This window comes from Apodemus sylvaticus, chromosome 10 (genome assembly GCF_947179515.1).
Source record: "Apodemus sylvaticus chromosome 10, mApoSyl1.1, whole genome shotgun sequence".
Taxonomy (NCBI): Eukaryota; Metazoa; Chordata; class Mammalia; order Rodentia; family Muridae; genus Apodemus; species Apodemus sylvaticus.
Genome location: NC_067481.1, coordinates 63421519 through 63438708, shown reverse-complemented (window position 1 = coordinate 63438708; position 17190 = coordinate 63421519). Strand labels below are relative to the sequence as shown.

General features: G+C 52.4%; 1 protein-coding gene across 1 annotated transcript in view; it reads left to right on the top strand.

Annotated features, from left to right (window-relative positions):
• The first annotated feature begins 524 nt into the window (after positions 1-524).
• Positions 525-17190, top strand: part of Kcnj12 (potassium inwardly rectifying channel subfamily J member 12) — a 48967-nt gene continuing 32301 nt past the window's right edge. Inside the window, exon 1 of the mRNA XM_052195299.1 lies at positions 525-768. The gene's annotated coding sequence lies outside the window, so the exon portion shown is untranslated. The remainder of the gene's footprint in view (positions 769-17190) is intronic.

Sequence of the window (17190 nt, the reverse complement as noted above, 5' to 3'; positions counted from 1 at the left end):
TGTGTGTATCGGTGTGTGTGTGTGTGCCACGCGCGTGCGCGCGTATGTGTTCGCGCGCGCGCGCTCCAGTGCGCAAGTGGCTGGTGCGTGTGGGGGGCAGCTGGGGCCAAGAGGGGCCACCCGGCCAGGCCAGGGCAGTGGTGGGCGGGATCAGCAGCGCCTCGGCGCAGGGCGGGCGTGCTTTTGGCGGAGAGTTGGAGGAGTTACCGAGCTGGGCTACTGTGGCAGCAGGGCGCGGAGCTGGGTGCGCGCAGAGCTTCTGCCTCCCGCCGCCTCCTCGCCCTCCATTCCTCGTTCCCTGTCTTCCCCCAGCCACGCCGCGACTGCGCTGCCACCGCCTCCCTGGGAACGGTCGCCGGGGGAGGGTGCCCTGTACGATCAAAGCCGGCTGGGAGGTGCAGGACACCCACACCCGGCTCAGGGGAGCGCGCCTGGCCCTGCCCGGGATCAGATAACTGCGGCGGGGGAGGGGGTGGGTCGGCGGTTCTTGTCGCGGGACTGAGCGACAGAAGCCAGCGGCGAGCCCGGAGCGAGCGGCGCCGAGTGGCTGGGGGCGTCGTCTGGGCGTGCGCCCCCGACCTATGGCTGGCTGGTGGCACCCAGCGCCGGGGAGCGACGCGCCCCTCGGCGTGGAGCGCTCCCAGGGGCTGCGCTGAGGCGGTGGCGGCAACGGTGGCAATGCAGCCAGCGCAGCGGCGGCCGGGACCGGGAACGGCCGCGCGGAGCTTGGAGGACGGGGGACGCGCCGCGCCCCGGCCACTGACCGAGGTAAGAGCGCGGCCGCGGACGCACGGCCCACCCTCTCGGCCCCAGTTACCCCGCAGACACCTTCCCGCCCCGGGTGAGCTAGGGGCGGTGCAGCAACAGGGAAGGTGAGGCAGAAGAGCTCCTTCCGTTCCCTTTTCTCCTTTCCCGTGGTGAACCACTAGATGAAATGCTGACAGAGAGCTTTTCTTCCCCTGCCATGTTTCGGGCTACAGCCACCAGGGAACTTTGCTCCGGGCTAACGTCTTTCACGGGGTGTCTGTGTGTGTTGCGGGGGCGGGGGGCGGCTCTTGAAAACTTTGAGGAGCTCTTGATCCCCCTCGGCCGGCTGGTTTGAGGGGGCTCGTAAGGCAGCAGGCGGAGCCACTTTTGCGCGCGGCATCGGTCTTAGGCGTGACCTTACCCGAGAGACCTGTGATCAAGATGGGGTACAGAGTGAGTGCACAGGTTCGGCTAGCGACCTGAGAATGCTCTCTGCTAAGACCTGTGATCTTTGGAGTCGTTTCTTTCCCACCGCCTGTGCTATAATGGAGTAAAAATATTCTGGAGGTGGTTCTTAACCATCCATCTAGCCTGCAAGTCCAGGGCACCCTTTGCTTCTTAAATTTGGTCTTGAGAAACCCAAAGGAGCTCAGGGCAAAGGGTCTCTCCTAGGCGCTCTTCTGGTGTTCTGTGGGGAACTGCAGCCTTTGGAAGAGGCAGCTGGGATGCAGGGCCTCTGAAGAGCTTTGGGGGAGAGCTGGAGAGCTGAGGCCCTCAACACGGTCCCTGCCTTGATTTGTGCACATGTCCTGTGAATACCTTAGAGCCCACAAGAAAGTGTCACTTTGGTGAAGGCCTCCAGTTCTAGGAGGTTCTGCCACCCTACTGCGTAGACTTGGTGGGACTGGGGCTGCCCTTCTGGCCATCCCCGGAGTGTGATACATCTTTGGCCCTTTCTAGTTTCTTCCTTGCTACCTGCACCCAAGCCTGAAGCTGGTAGCAAAGATCTAGGGACTTTCTGGCCTTGGCACCCACCTCCTGAGCTCTAGTTAGAGCTCCAGCTCTCTGGATTGCCTAGGTGCCCGCATGCTCACTGAGATCGGCCGCTGCCTCCTCTAAGGTGGGAACCCACAAGGCTTAGGCTCCCAGCCTTTACACATTCTTTGAGAGGTAATCAAAAGCCTGCCCTGGCTGCTGTCCCACCTGAGGAGACTCCAGCCTGGCCCTGTACCAGGTGGCTGATTTGGGATGCCCCCCCCCCACCAAAATCTGCCCATGAACAGGAGAAGGTCAGGGAGGGGAGGCAGATCTGATTACAGGGCTCCTCCTTGAATATTCCTGCCTCTGTATTCTCAGGAGAGCCCCATTCAGGGCCTGTAGGGGAACCCCAAAGAGACTTCTCAGAGAAATCACCCATTGTGTTCAAGGGGTCCCTCCAATGAGTCAGGAGACACAAGGGTCTCTGTCATAGCAGGCGACCCTGCATAGGCTGAGCCACTTGTGAGGATAATTGCATAGGTGTGAGCATGTGGCCCACCAGACCCGCCTCAGCGCAATGGGATTGGGAAGAGGCTCAGACATCTTTAGGGACAAGGGAGGTAGTTGTGGTGTGCTGGGCTAGCTTCTCCTTTGAGATATGGCGTTCAGAAAGCACCTTGTAAATATAGTGTTCATACGGTACTGGCATTTGTATACATCAAGCCCCAATTGTTCCCCTCTGTCTTGGGTCAGGTGAGCACAATGGAGTGATGGATGTGTCCTCTGTTACCTGTGCTCTCTAGGCAAGGTCCCCTGTAGATGTGTGTCTAGTGGAGGGAGGTTTAGGAGGCTGTGCTGTGTTGGGAGAGGTATCTGCGGCAGGTGCTTCTAGAGTCATGCAACATGTTAGGTCAAAACAGAAGGTTTGCCTCATTTTTTCTCAAATCAGGAAGCTTTCGTGCCAGGACTCCCGTGTTTCTCTCTGCTCTGCCCTAGGCAGGATCAGGCAATACTGAGTGGCCCTCTAGCAGTGAACTAACATGGCAGCAATACAACCGTGGCCACAGTGGCACCTCTAGGCTCTGCGACACTGGGGCTAGTACAGCCTGCAGAGAGTTTCCTCTGGCTCAGCTAGGCCTCTGGTGCCTGGGGCCATAGGGTGTGACCAGTCATGGCACCCAAAGGCCTTGGCACAAAGCTATTGTGGAAGCGACTGTGTCATCAATCTCAGCAATCTCTATGGTCCTTGCCAGCCCCTGGGCAGGGTCTGCTAGTATACTGTGAGGTGTGTTCTATAGTCACTCTTAATTCCCTGATCCTAACTCCTGCTCTGGGCAAGACCCTTCCTGCAACAGATGCAGCTGGGCTTTGTGGCTGGGCCATGTCCAGGGCTGTGCTGTGAGTGAACTCTGGGCAGCTACCCCTCCCCCGTGGACTGTCATTGGAGGCCTGCCAGGGACTGACACTGAGGAGAGGCAGACAAGGGGCAGCTCGTGGACAGCAGGAGGGGGAAGCTGAGCCTACGTCTCAGGAGGGTTGCTGTAGAGTGGAGGCCAAGGGGGCAGACAGCAGGGAAAAACAGTAGATAAAGCGAGAATGAAGGGAGCTGTCTGGGACTGGGCTTCAGGCACGGCTGCGGCTGCGGATGCTTCAGCCGAGCTGTGGTGACGAAGGGGCTTTTCCAGAGGAACCGGCCCCAGGAAGGATTTGAGGGCCCAGAGCTGGGCCAGCTAATTTAATTTGTTAATGGCCTGCCAGTGCAGAAGCTCGTATTGTCTCTATTATATGGATGGGAGTGGAGGTCAGGAGGTGTTGGGGCGTCTGTGTAGCCTGTGTGCTCCTCACTCAGAGCCTAGGGCCCTTCCAGGGACAGGCTGCACCTTTCTGCTGCACACAGACACATTTCTGATGGCACCCCTGACTCCCAGGCAGCTCCCACTGAGCCCTAGGGCCTACCCGCCTCCCTATCTCCCAGGAAGTTATTCTTTGGGACCCGAAGAAGGCCCGACATGAGGTTAATGTTCCATCGAGCTCCCCGCAGCTTCAGTGGCAGCCGTCTTGTGATGCGGCCAGAGCTGAAGTAGGTGTCCAGCATACAGACTGTAATGCTGGACTGTAAGGGACTGTCCAACACACAGGGAAGATTTGATCTGAGTTGCAAATGGGAGTGTTTGAGAGGTTGTTAGAGCAAGAAACACACAGGTGCTTCTCCAGGCCTGTTTCTGGGACTGAAGCCGGGAAGCCCTGGCATACCGAGAATGGAGAAGGGGGAAGAGAGCCTTTAAAGATGCCTATAAGGGTATTGTAGGCTCGGCAAAACTGGGAGTCTTCAGCAGGAACCCCCATGATGGAGAACTGTGTGGGCTTCTGGTGCCCAAGCCTTGGGAATCACAGTGTGGCTCAGTCTGCCTCTGGCTGCAAGGCAAACTGGTTAGGGGGACGTGGGCTTCAGTGGAGGTGGCCTCAGATGCTGGCCTCCTGCTCTGGGCTGCTCCATGTGCCCATTCTCACCCACAGATGTCACCTGTTCCTGCTTGACTGCTGAGGTGACAGCGACAGAGGCAGTGTGAGGCCTGTGGAGACCGCAGAGATCCTGGCCCTCACCCTCGTTAGCCTGGCCAGAGGGCGTAGGAATGGATGCCTTTCTCAGCTGTCCCAGGAGCAGCTTCGCTCCAGCTGGGCATCAGCTGCTTCGTGAGGGTGGGTGTGGCCTTGTGGGTCTGGCTTGGAAGCTCTCTAATAGCCCCTCCAAGCTGGAGGGTCCCCTCTACTCTTTACTCGTGGCCTGGTCTCTTGGAAGAACTCAGACTTGGAGATGGTTAGAGGACTAATAGTAAAAGGTATGGAGTGGCAGGCCACTGTGCTCGGGTACCTACTGTGTGCTGGACCTACTGTGTGCTGGACCTACTGTGTGCTGGACCTACTGTGTGCTGGACCTACTGTGTGCTTGACCGACTCTGGGCGGCAGCGCTTCAGTGGTCCCAAGTCTGGCCTCTCTCGCTGTGTGTACTTGTTTCTGCTTCTCTTTCTGCCCCTCCCCCCCCCCTCCATGCTTTCAACATGGCTGCCTGTGCTCCATCAGGGCCTGTACCTGTACCATTCCCTTACCTGGACCCCTCCTTCCCAGGTCTGTCTAAGACCCTTTCCTTTCCACACTCAAGTGCTGCCCAATGTCACTTCTTCCCTGCAGCCCCTCCCCCCAACTCCTTACAGCAGCGGAGCCATGCCCCCTAGCCCTCTGTACCACTGCTTTCTTGCCATAGAACTCAGTGCATCTGCCCCCAGTGTTTTATTCTTCGATTTTCTTCATTGTCTTGAGCTATAAGCCCCCCAGCGGTGCCCCTTGGGCCTGTGGTAATAGGCAGTGGACAGCAGGTGCTCCGTACGTACAGTGGGTGGGTGTGCGGTCTCAGCTGTCTGCTGCCAGACATGCTGTGCTGTCTTGTCGTGGCGATGGTCCGCGCCTGCAGGTGAGAATACAGAGTCTCCGGAGGGGCCGGCGGTAGTTTCTGTGTTGAGCCTGAGCTGGGAGCCAGGACTGCGCTCTGAACCCTGTGCTCTGGAGGTAGCTGACATCCCGTGGCTGAGGAGAAAGAGTAGACTCCGGACCAGTCTGGCTGGAGCCTTTCTGTTCACACTGTCTCCTGTCTGAGCCTGGCTGCCCCAGCTCCGGATAGCCCCACCCCAGCTGCATGGGAGTAGTGAGTCTTACTGTAAGTGTGAGCGCACAGAAGTGACTTTTGGCTCCTCGCCATTCTCCTAGGTGGTGGGTTTTGCTACCTGCCTTCCTATCCAGCCTGGCCTTGAGAGGTGGCACGGGGCATGGTGGCACGGGGCACGGTGGCACGGTGGCACAGGGCACGGTGGCACGGTGGCACAGGGCATACCGACTCTCACGGGCCACTGGAGTTTGGGCTGTGCTTCTTGCTTTCCTATCCCAGTACCGTGAGCATGGCCTCCGTGTTTCATACATGGTTTTTTTTTTTTTTTTTTTTTAGTTCTTCAAATTTGGAGTCAACAATTTAGGCTTGTCCCCTGTTGTGAAGAAAAACATGACATTTTCTTGTGGCCAGTGCGTGGCCTTCCTCTTCTTTCCTGGATATCTCCATGGCTTCTGGTGACTGGGTAGAAGGGTCTGGGGTCCCATCTCCTGAGGCTTACCTGGAGACAAAGGAGGTACCAAGTCAAGGTTGAACTGGAGCTTTGGACAATTCTCCTTTCTGGCAGCGGGGGTGGGGAGGGGGACATGGCATCCCCATTGTAGGAGTGGGTCCTCTGAGGCCAGAGAAGGGTCTCATAGCCCTTTAGAAGTGAGTTTGGTATCTCTGCCCTCTGGCCTCTTTTTAACTGTGTGGAGACTTGGTGATGGGGTGGGGGCGGGGCGAATGGAACCTGGGGTGCTGGGCTATGTGGGCCAGTGAGTCTGAGAGGGCAGTAGAGAGGCCTAGAGAAGCTATGGGGCCCAGGCCAGAGGCGTGCCCTCACCCCTGCCTACCTCCTCCTCCTTCCAGCTGCAGCTCAGGCCCCCCTAAGCTGGCTGCTCCAGCCCTGCAATTCTTCAGCACTTAAAGCAAAAATAAATCACTGCCAGCAGCTGGCATTCTGGGTGGCAGCAGCCGCACCACCCCCCTGCCCCGACCTCTGCCTCTGGGCTTCTGGTTCCAGGCCAAGGCCAGCTTTCCACTCAGGCCTGTGAGAGGATGTGGAAGCCTGTGGGGGCTTGGCCTGGCCTGGCGAGGTCACATGGAAGGCAGAGGCATTGTTGGCCCTTGAGGCTCTAGAGTCTTGGAGGGGGGGTGTCTATTGCAACTTGGTAGAAATTGACCTGGGAGGGCTGGGGCAAGCTCAGGGTGACCTGGTCACCTGGAGGTAACCCCTCGTTTGTACTGCTGTCTGGCCCAGCTCTGGGCGTTTCTTCTCCCTCTCTCCCATCCTTTCCCTTCTCAGAGAATCCTAGAGGTCCTGACTTGTCAAGTGCTATGACGCAAGCTCCGAGGATGTCAAATTTTAGCATCATTTATACTTCCAACAAATAGCTTTGGGTGCATGCATGTGCTATGCCCTGTGCTGAGAGGCTGGGGCCACGGATGCACACAAGCCCTCCCTTGTGGGGGCCCCCATGGGGCTGATATCTCTCAGGGTTGGGGAAGATAAAATAGACAAGCAGAGGAGGAGTCATGGACTTGGTCATATTCCTTTGTTAATTATTACAGTCTTTAATTATGGAAGTGTTGCATGGTACAATTAAATAGTAAGAGTAGAAAATGAATCCCTTCTCAGTTCTGCCTTCTCCCCCCACCAAAAGCTCCATGTTCTCTGGGTAACTGTCTTTCTCAGCGCTTTGTAAGGGTAGCTGTTCTCTCCGTTCCCCCCTTCCCCCACCCTTGCGTCCCTTGGCTCCCTGCTTCAGGATCCTGGCCATGTGGTGCCCAGTGCCCACTGAGCCCAGGGCTCCATTCCTGTCTCCAAGATGAGAGCTGAGTCACCGAGTCTGTGGAGCCCGGTTGTGGAGCCTTTGAACTCACAGAGCCATTGAGTTCTCGCATCATGGGTTCTTTGTGAAGTTTTACCAGTCTGAGGCAGGGAATCTGGAATTGCAGAATTGGAGCAGCTTAACCCCAAGAGAGGTTCTAGGTCCTTCCTGAGATCCCAGGGAGTTTAGACCCTCTAGATTCCCAGAATTCAGGTTCAAAGAGTATGGGGGGGTGGTACCTGGGGACTGTGTGTTTTAATTCCCCCCAGTAGCTCAGCTCCCTTCCAGTCCCCCAGGGGCCCAGGCCCCCAGCCCACATGACAACATACCCACAAGCCCCTAGCTTCCATGTGGTCTAATCTGTCAGTGCTGTGGAACTTAGGGCTGGCTAACTCCCTCAGGACAGAGCAAGCCTCCTTGGATCTGAGGGGGGACGGTCCCTGTTTTCTTAAAGCAAGGAGGTCCCTGTTCGCTGTCTGCCTTTTTCTTGACCTTCTAGAGGAAGGGCCTCGGTCCTTTATGGTCTTCAGACAGGGTTAGTTCTCTGCCTGCTGAGGGCTACGGCTTCTATGAACTCTGCCTCTGGGTTGCCCGTCACTTGCTTGGTCCCCTGACATTGCTGAATCCTAGTTGGATGTGAAAGAAGACCCTGTTTAGAAATTGTGTGACGGACACCTTGATTCCATGGGAGTTGATAAGAATTACAAATGTTCTTATGCGCCAAGCCTCAGTCTTCCCTCTTGTGAAATGGGCACCAAATGCTTCCCTTCTCTTCAGACATCATTGTTTCCTGCCCTTTGTACTTGGCTCTGTGGTCAGGGCAGGGCAGGGCGGCTTCCTCTCCCCTGTCACCCCCCTCCATGTGCAGCCGGAGATTTGCCATGCCAACACCTCACCTGCTGGGTCTCAAGCTGTCGACAACACCTGTTTGGTCAAAGCAGCCAGGACTTTCCCTGGGCCCTAGGAAACCTGAGGACCACTGGGTGTGTCCCCAGGAGCCCTAGTGGTAGTCCCACAGTGACCCAGGCCCCCAGCCTACATGACACAACACACCCACCATCCCCTCTCTTTGCTTTGCTGAACATGAGCTGGACTGGGCCTGGACAGCTGAGCCACAACCTGAGCTTAACCTTGTAGCAAATGCTCAGACCCACACTACCAGGCTCTGTCCTCTCCTGACCCAGATGCCTCCTGCTGGCCTTCAGCTCAGCTGCAGCTGGGCCAAAGCACCCTAAATAGGTAAAGGTTGATAGGGAATAGATTTAGGGAACAGGGGAGTGATGGCTATTGGGAGGTCTGGAGGCCTTTGCATGAACCTGCACCCCAGAGTCTGCTTCTACAAAATGGGAACCCTAGAGCAATGAAGGCAGTCATGTCCACATACCTTTTCTTCTGTCTGGGTCAGGGGTGAGGCCCCAGACAAGGCAGAAGTGAACAGTAGGGAGCACAAGCCCTGAACTGGTTTGGGTGCTGCTGTGTTGGGGGTTGATATAGTATAGCCTGAGCCTCTTATCTAGAATGCTGGGCTTCAACATGCATTGAATTTCAGAAGTGTTTTTCAGATTTTGGATACCTGTGATAAGATGTCTTGGGGAGGGGACCCACACTTGCACCTGAAATCCATGTGTTTTCAACTATAACTTATGTATAGTCTGAATATGAATAGATTATATTTTTGTGTAAGCTAAGTTTTTGTGATATGAAATTTTCTTTGTTATTAGATCTCCCTCCTTCCCTCTCTTCTTCCCTCCCTCCCTCCCTCCCTCCCTCCCTCCCTTCCTCTCTCTCTCTCTCTTCTTAGTTGTTGGGTTCCATAGCTGCCTGCAGCTATTACAAAGTGGGTTTCTGGAACAGAAGCTGAGGGATAAATGGGGAAGAGGGGCGAAAAGAAGTATGGCTAAGACAATATTCACTGATCAAAGCCAGAAACTTTAATGGCGCCAGACCTTTTAACAGTTTGGGCAAACCCTTTCCCCCAGACTCCAGGCTGAGTTCCGGTGGAAATTGTCTAGCTTCTCTTGGAGGTCCTTGTCTTGACTGCTCCGGCAGCTGGGTGGGTCACCTGCTTAATTCAGGAATTCCTAGACCTGGAGGAACAATGAACTTAACCTTTACTTCGAGCACTCGGCCCTAGGTGGAGCAGGATCCTGGCTATCTGGGAGAAGTTAACCTTGACCAAAGTCAAACTCTGACCAAGTGCATGACTGCTCCAATATGGCTCTGTACACTTAGTTAGTGATGGAACCTAGGGCCTTATGCATGATAGACAAGTCCTCTTGCCATGGATCTATGCCTCCGGTACCAGAAAAATAAAATCTTAAAACACAAAAAACAGGTCAACAAGATGGATTGGCCCATGAGGCACCTACCATGTAAGCCTCCACCCCCAGAACCCATTTAAAGATGGAAGAACCAAAGTGGTGACTGAACTGTGTCCTTTGACCTCTCTACACGTGTGCTATGGTATACACATGCATGCACACACCACAGCCACCATCATCACCCAAGATGTACTTCTGGTCGGTATCCTTTGGAAACACACAGGATTCTGTTTTGGCTTTTGCTATTTCCCATATGTGCATCTTTGGCAGATATCTATACCACTCTGTCCAGTCTCCTGTTGGGAGCACGGAGACAGGAGTGGTCCTCTCTGGAGTTTTGAGCAATCTGACTTCATACATATCCTGGGCACATGGAAATGGAAGGGTGTGGGAGATGTTACTTTTTTTTTTTTAAATTTTTAATTTTATGTGTTTTGCCTGCATGTATGTCTGTGTGAGAGTGTCAGAGCCTCTGAATCTGGAGCCACAGACAGGTATGAGTTGTCATGTGGTTGCTGAGAATCGAACCTGGGTCCTTTGGAATAGCAGCCAGTGTTCTTAACTGCTGAGCCATCTCTCCAGCCCAGAAATGTTCTGTGGCAAGATAGTTTTGAGATTTGCTTGGTATTTCAGGCAAGAGACTGAATACATTCTGATGTATTAACTTCCTAGATCTCCATCCAGCCCTGGCTGTCACTGTGCCTGGGCCCTCTAAATAGCAGGTTCTGGGAATGACTCAGCGAGGTTGAAGGGAATATGTCTTTGTGATTTTGAGAGTCCACCTGGTGTCACACTAGTGTAGGGTTACCTCAGCAGAGCTTGTGCATACCACAGCTACCTGATGCCCTATTGACAACACAGCTTTTTGACAACAGGGACTTCCATTTTCCTTGGTTTAGACTTCATCCAGGCTGGTATCTTCCTGTGGCTCATGCTCAGAGTTAGCTCCTTTGGGGAGGGTGTTCTCCGATCTTCATCTTACCTCACTGGTTGGTCAATAAGTTCCTGCCACCGTGTCTCTTTTCTTGTCCTTCTGGGTCATCACAGCTGACTTGAAGGACAGGGAGCTGCTACTCCTTCGCAGATTCCAAAACCAAGGTGCAGTTGTGCCGTGAGCAGCCCTGCCCCCTCCAGTCTGTGTGCTCAGAGCCCAAGACTGATATCTGTAGCACCTGGTTTTCTCTAAAGCCCATTGCCAGTGGACTCGTGGCCCAAACTGTTTCCTTGCCTGCCACCAGGCGTGTCCCTGTGAAGATGTGCTGAATTGACGATGCCGGCGTTCTTGGATCTTCCCCATACTTCAGGATATTGTCAGGATATTTGGGGCCTTTAGCCCACACATGGTGCCAGTGCGTCTTGAGAAGTGGTATGACGTCTCCCTGAGAGTTGGCATCTAAAGATAACCATGAAATGACTGTTATCAGATCTACTGGTGCTGGGCACTGTGTTCAATGCTTCCAGATGTTATCTCATTTAATCATCGCATTAAGCTCAGTGTCCTAGACAGGCTAGGGATGAGGCTGGGGAGGCAGATGGTCAATCCAGATGTCAGTCAACATCCAAAAGCCACGAAGAGAGGTCTTAGCGTCTGAAGAGAAGCCTGAAGAGTGCTGTGGCTGGTGGGAGGTGCCTAGCCCGAGATCTTCCCCCAGGATGCTGGACACCCTGCTTGGCTGGGGGCAGTAGTGCTGGCCATCAGCGCCATAAGCTGTACTGGCCCAGATTTGAGTGGGGGCTGTCCCCTTTTTGTGTGACTTGAAGCTAGCTAGCAGTGTCATCTCTCTAAGCCTCAATTCTGTGCTCTGAAAAATAGGGCAAAATCTCCCTTCCACACTGATAGCTCCAGAGGAGTGCTTGGCCACACCTTAGAGCTGTTCTAAAATTCTAGATGGCAGAGGACCATTTCATAGGTAGAGAAACTGAGGCTTTGAAGAGAGGAGACTCTGTCAGGAATCATACTCAGCCTGTGTGATCTGAGGTTTTTCATTCACCCTGTGGTTCCATCTTCTGAATGTGGGCTGGTCCGGTCAGCTTCTGAATGTGGGCTGGTCCCGGCAGCTTCTGAATGTGGGCTGATCCCGGCAGCCTTGGCCTTGCTCTGGATGGGGTTGGGGGACAGACAGGGATCCTGGGGCAGGGCCATGGTTGAGGACAAGGCCATTGCAAGTTTCTCAGAGTGACTCTGATAACTACTTTCCCACGTCTGACAGTGACTTCTCCAAATGCTCCATGTCCTGAGAACCATTTGGCCTTGACAGCTGTGCCCCTAGACTCTGACTAGGGAAGATGGGCGTAGCAGGCTTTCCAAGAATTTGTTTACAGATATATGATGCCCTGGAATGCCAGGGGGCGAAAGCTGATGCTTTCAACCGTCCCACCTGGGCTCACTTTTACCCAAGACGTTTTCTTTCTTTTTTTGTTTTTGTTTTCTCTTATTGGATATTTTCTTCATTTACTTTTCTAATGTTAACCTCTTTCCAGGTCTCCCCTCTGGAAACCCCCTATCCCATACCCCTTCGCCCTGCCTCTATGAGGTTGCCCCCCCACCCAACCCAAGACATTTTCATGTGACCCTGGGTATAGAGGTATATGGGCTAAGCATTTATTAGTTGTAAATCATGAAGAAATTATTTTAAAGCAACTCTTTCAAATATGTGTAGTATATTTATCATTTAATAAAGATTAAAGCAAATTTGCATGCTAATGAGATGAATATACTTGACTTTATATAAATAATTAAATCCTAGCTGAATGTTGGAGACTCTAGGTCATAGAGTATCTACAACATTTCTCAGAGTTGATAGATATTTTGATTTTATAAATGTCAGTGGTGAGAACGCCTTCGTGCATAAATACAGGGTACAAGATGGCACAAGTATATTTAGGGTCATTTCAGGAATGGTTGAAAATTCTGCTCTGATCTCAAGCCAAAATTCATTTTAGCTTTTTAAAAAATAAAATTCAATGTTTTAATTTGAAACAGGGTCTCATTGTGCAATCCTGGCCTAGAACTCCTAATAGACCAGGTTAGTCTTCAAATCACAGACATTTGTTTCTGGCTCTTGAGTACGGGGATTAAAGGTGTGCACTACCATGTCTGGCAGCAATTAAAAAAAAAGATTTACTTATTTTTATTTCACATATATTAATGTTTGCCTGCATGTGTCTCTATGCACCACATGCAAAGCTTGTACCCTTGGAGTCAGAAGAGGGCATCTGATCCCTGGGAACTGAAGTTACAGACCGTTGTAAGCCACCATTTGAGGGCTGGGAGCTGAACCCAGGCTCTATATAAAAGTAGCAAGCTCTCTTTAACTGCTGAGCGGTCTCTACAGCCCTGCTTGGTGACAACATTCAAAATCAAACACAGTATGATCTGTTTTAGTTACTTCTCTGTTGCTTGATAGACTACTGTGACTGAAAGCAGCTTAGGGAAGAGTTTGTCTTAGCTTCTGTTTGTAGGGGGTTAGAGCCCACAGGGGTGGGAAAGGCACGTAGAGGCCATACAGCAGCAAGCTGAACCAGGAGTAGGGTGAAACTGTAAACCCCACGAGACGTCCCAATAGAGTATCTTCTTCAGCAAGGCGATGCCTACTAAAAGCTTCATAACCTCTCCAAACAGTGCCACCAACCGGGAGCCTCACATTCAAAGGCGAACTGATGGAGGTACTTCTCATTCAAACCACCATACAGCAAGGATGTAATAATTATATGCTGAGAAATATAAAAGAAAATATTTAGAGTCTTTATTTTCTACTGTGTAAAAGCACAACACCGTGTGTGCATTAGAAATGGTGAAGTTTGTAACAGGCATCTGAGCCAAGATGTTTCGAGCAGTGGTTTGCTGGTGCTGTGTGGCTTGGTGCTGAGTCGGTGTGAGATGTTTAGAGCCAAGGATGCAGTGAAGTTGTGCGTGGGGTGCGGGAGTGCACTGCACGAATACCTGCTATTTATTCATGATACGCTGACTTTGAGTTGAGTTTCAGTCATTGCATGTTCAAAATACTTACTATTGCCATTTTTTCTTGGGACTCTATATTGAGCTACCATATGGGATCATAATGTACAGTTTAAGAATCTGGTACTTAGGAGACAACTGAGTTATTGGTTGTCCATCCATCCATCTATCCATCCATCCATCCACTCACCCACCCACCTACACATGTATCCTTCCATCCATCCACCCATCTACCCACCCCTACTCCTTATTCACATACATACATGCATATATGCACATACATACATAGATACACCTGACCCCCATCTATCCACCCATCCATCCATCTACTCCCATTTCTTACCCCCCGACACTTACATACACACACATACATACATACAAACTTAAACATCTGTCCCCATCCACCCATCCATCTACCCTCCTCCACTACTTACATACATACATTCATACATGCACATACATATATACATACACACATACATATATACATCTGACCCCCACCCATCCACCCATCCATCTACTCTTACACTTTAATCATATACTTACATATATAAATACACACATACACATACACATACATACATACATACATACATACATATATGTACACCCAACCCCCATCCATCCATCCATCCATCCATCCATTCACCCACAAATCTATTAATCCCTCCATTTAGCCTTAAGGATCCCAGATCCTGTGGAGAAGCAGCCATTTCCACAGATTCTTGTGACCCAGTGAAAGCCTCCAAGAGGTTGGTACTGAACACAAATGGCTCACAGGTGAGTATCTTGGGTCCTGGCTTCACAAGGGCTGTGGTAGCACATGTGTTCCCAGGGAAAGGCCTAGCTAAGGAGGGCCCTTAAAGTACTGTTGAAAGCCAAAGAGATTATTAGTTGACTGCTGTTACCCAAGACCCCTGAGATTTCAGGAGTACAAGAGCCAAAGGATACAATGCCCCTAAGCACAATTGCAGCCTGCTGTGGGGCTGCCCACCAGCCACAAAACACTTCTGCACCTGCCAGGACCCCCACCCCAGATCCTAAGCTCTCGTCTCCCCAACCCGTTGTTGAACCTGTCGATCATTTCTAATTTAGTCCCTGGTGCTTATGCCCACTCTCCAGATCCCGGACCCAAGCTTTCCCAGTAACGCCTTAGACTTTGTGGATGGTTTGATTTTCTGAGAATATCAAAAGAGAACTCCCTGGTCTATGCCACAGCTGCTCATTTGATCTTCTCAGCCCTTTCCTATGATGGATTCTCACTCTCTTGTCCACAGGACCTCGTCCTCTCAAGCTATCGAAATCTATTGCTATATCCAGGGTTCTTTTTTTGCCACTGAACTCTCTCTAGACTTCTTAGGAATGAGCCTTTCCAGGGGTGACCATTGAGAGCCTGTCACCTAGGACACTGGGTGACAAATAGTCACCTGTTCCACAGAACTTGTGTGTCAAGGGTAGAACGACCTGAACTCCATGTGAGCAGAGACCATTAAGTCAGGGAATGAGCTGAATGGAGGGTGTCAGAGAGAAGAGGGTGGGCGGAGCAAGTGATGTTGGCCCGTCAGGACCAAGCAGGCACAGAGCAGGAGGGCCATTCTCTGTTGGGTTACAGACTGGGTCATCATCATCTTTGCATGTGTGCCAGCATGTGTGTACTGGGTAGTGCCAGCTCCACTGGCCTGGGCTCCGCAGGGAAGGCTGGATGCCAAGAAAATGACAGATGGACCGATGCCCCACAGGGCTTTTCTCTCTGGGCTCCATCTTCAGCTGCAGCTGTTTTGGGGGAGTACAGCTTAGCCGGTCCCTACCCTCTGTCAGTTCGATAGGCATGAGGACTGACAGGGGCCTCCTCCTCCCCCAGGACACTGCAACAGCCTAGATCTGGAGGGACTCCAGGCCACCTGTCTCTCATCAGCCTGGGGGTGCTGATATGTGGGTTGGGAGGATGGTTGCAGAGCCACGCCTTCCTCACAACTCAGTAGCCTCAAACGGAGGGATCCTGGATCAGAGAGCTCAGAAGGTAGGGCATCAGCAAGGCAGTGCAGACGGGGCAGGCTCCTTATGTGGCAGACACTGTGCAGCGTGCGTGGAGGTAGATGAACCCAGGTGGAGGCCCTGATGGTGGGTGGTGGGCTGTAGTAGGGTCAGCACTATGACCACACATCAGTGTATCTGAACTTAGTGGCTGGAGGGTGGGGTCCTGTACCCATAGACAGCTACAGGAGAAGGCAGTGTGGGCAGTGCTTATGAATCCAAGGCACAAGGGTCCCAGTGAGGGCCACCCCCTGGCTCTTTGACCCTATGTAACTTCTGCCCCACCAGGGTAGCACACTACTTGGACAGAACTGTTCCTCTGGGACCAGGCCTATAACCCCAAGTCCATATGTCTCTGGCGTCTCTTGTATCTTCTTTGCAAGTCCACACCTCTTGTCCCCCGCATCAGGCTTTCCAGTTCACCTCTACCCTAGCCGTATACTGGCCTTCTGGTCTCAGACGCCTACAGAGTGAAAGCTCAAACTGTCTAGAACATCGGTTCTCAACCTGTGGATTGTGACCCCTTTGCGGGGGCAGGTCAATGACCCTTTGACAAGAGGCCTAAGATCATAGAAAGACTGAGCTGGGTGGTGGGTGGTGCACGCCTTTAATCCCAGCACTTGGGAGTCAGAGGCAGGCAGACCTCTGTGAGTTCCAGGCTAGACTGGTTTACAGAGCAAACTCTGGGACAGCTGAGGCGACACAGACAAACCTGTCTTGAAGAACAAAATGAAAAAGAAAACAAACAAACAAACAAGACTACGGGGAAACAGATTTTACATTATGATTTTATAAAGTAGCCAAATCACAGTTGTGAAGTAGCAACAAAAATAATTTTATGGTTGGGGGGTCACCACCCCATGATGAACTGTGTTCAAGGGTCGAAGCCTTAGGAAGGTTGAGAAGCACTGCTATAGAAGTTCATGTTTGCTGACACACTGCTCTTACATCACAACCCTGCAAGATGCTCACAGAGGCTTGGAGGATTCTCTGGTACTCTCCTGAACCAGGATTGAAGGGTCCAGCCCTCAGAACCCAGGTTCAGGTTCGTTCCCATGGTTGTCTATATCCCAGGACTAGCCTTGCTTAATTCTGTCCATCCTTGGTGTCTCCCTGAACGTGGCCTGTGTTGTACACCCTCTCCTGGGACTCTGACTCCTTCTGAATGGCACTTTGTTTGTCACGGGCCCCTTCCCATGGCCTTAGCCTCGGCAGTGTCTTCCCTGTGCTCGTGGTGTTCTTGCTATGGCCCAGCACTGTCTGCTGGTCATTAATCCAGTTCACGCACTCTGTTGCCCTTGGATGGGATCTGGGGGGGGCACAGGCTGTGAGGGACCACAACTGACTGCTGGGTATTGTTCTGTTCACGGCACTGGACCCGAATTCCCGAGTCCTTCAGTTCTCACTTCACAGATGAGGCCACAGTGGCCAGGGCTGTACAGTTTACTTCCTGGCTGTCTCCACTCTCTTTGAGCGACTGGGCGTTAGTCAGAGACGGTCCACTGAAACCTATGATCCCTGCAATGTGGGTTCTCTAAGCTCAGAGCCATCCTCTGTGTGGGCACTGCTAGTGACCAGTGATGGCCCTTGCTGTCCCACTTACTGCATTGGGGGTAGAGAAGCGGCTGAGGTCTAAGCTGTTAGTCTACTCCAGATCTCCAGGATCTGTCGGCCAGCTC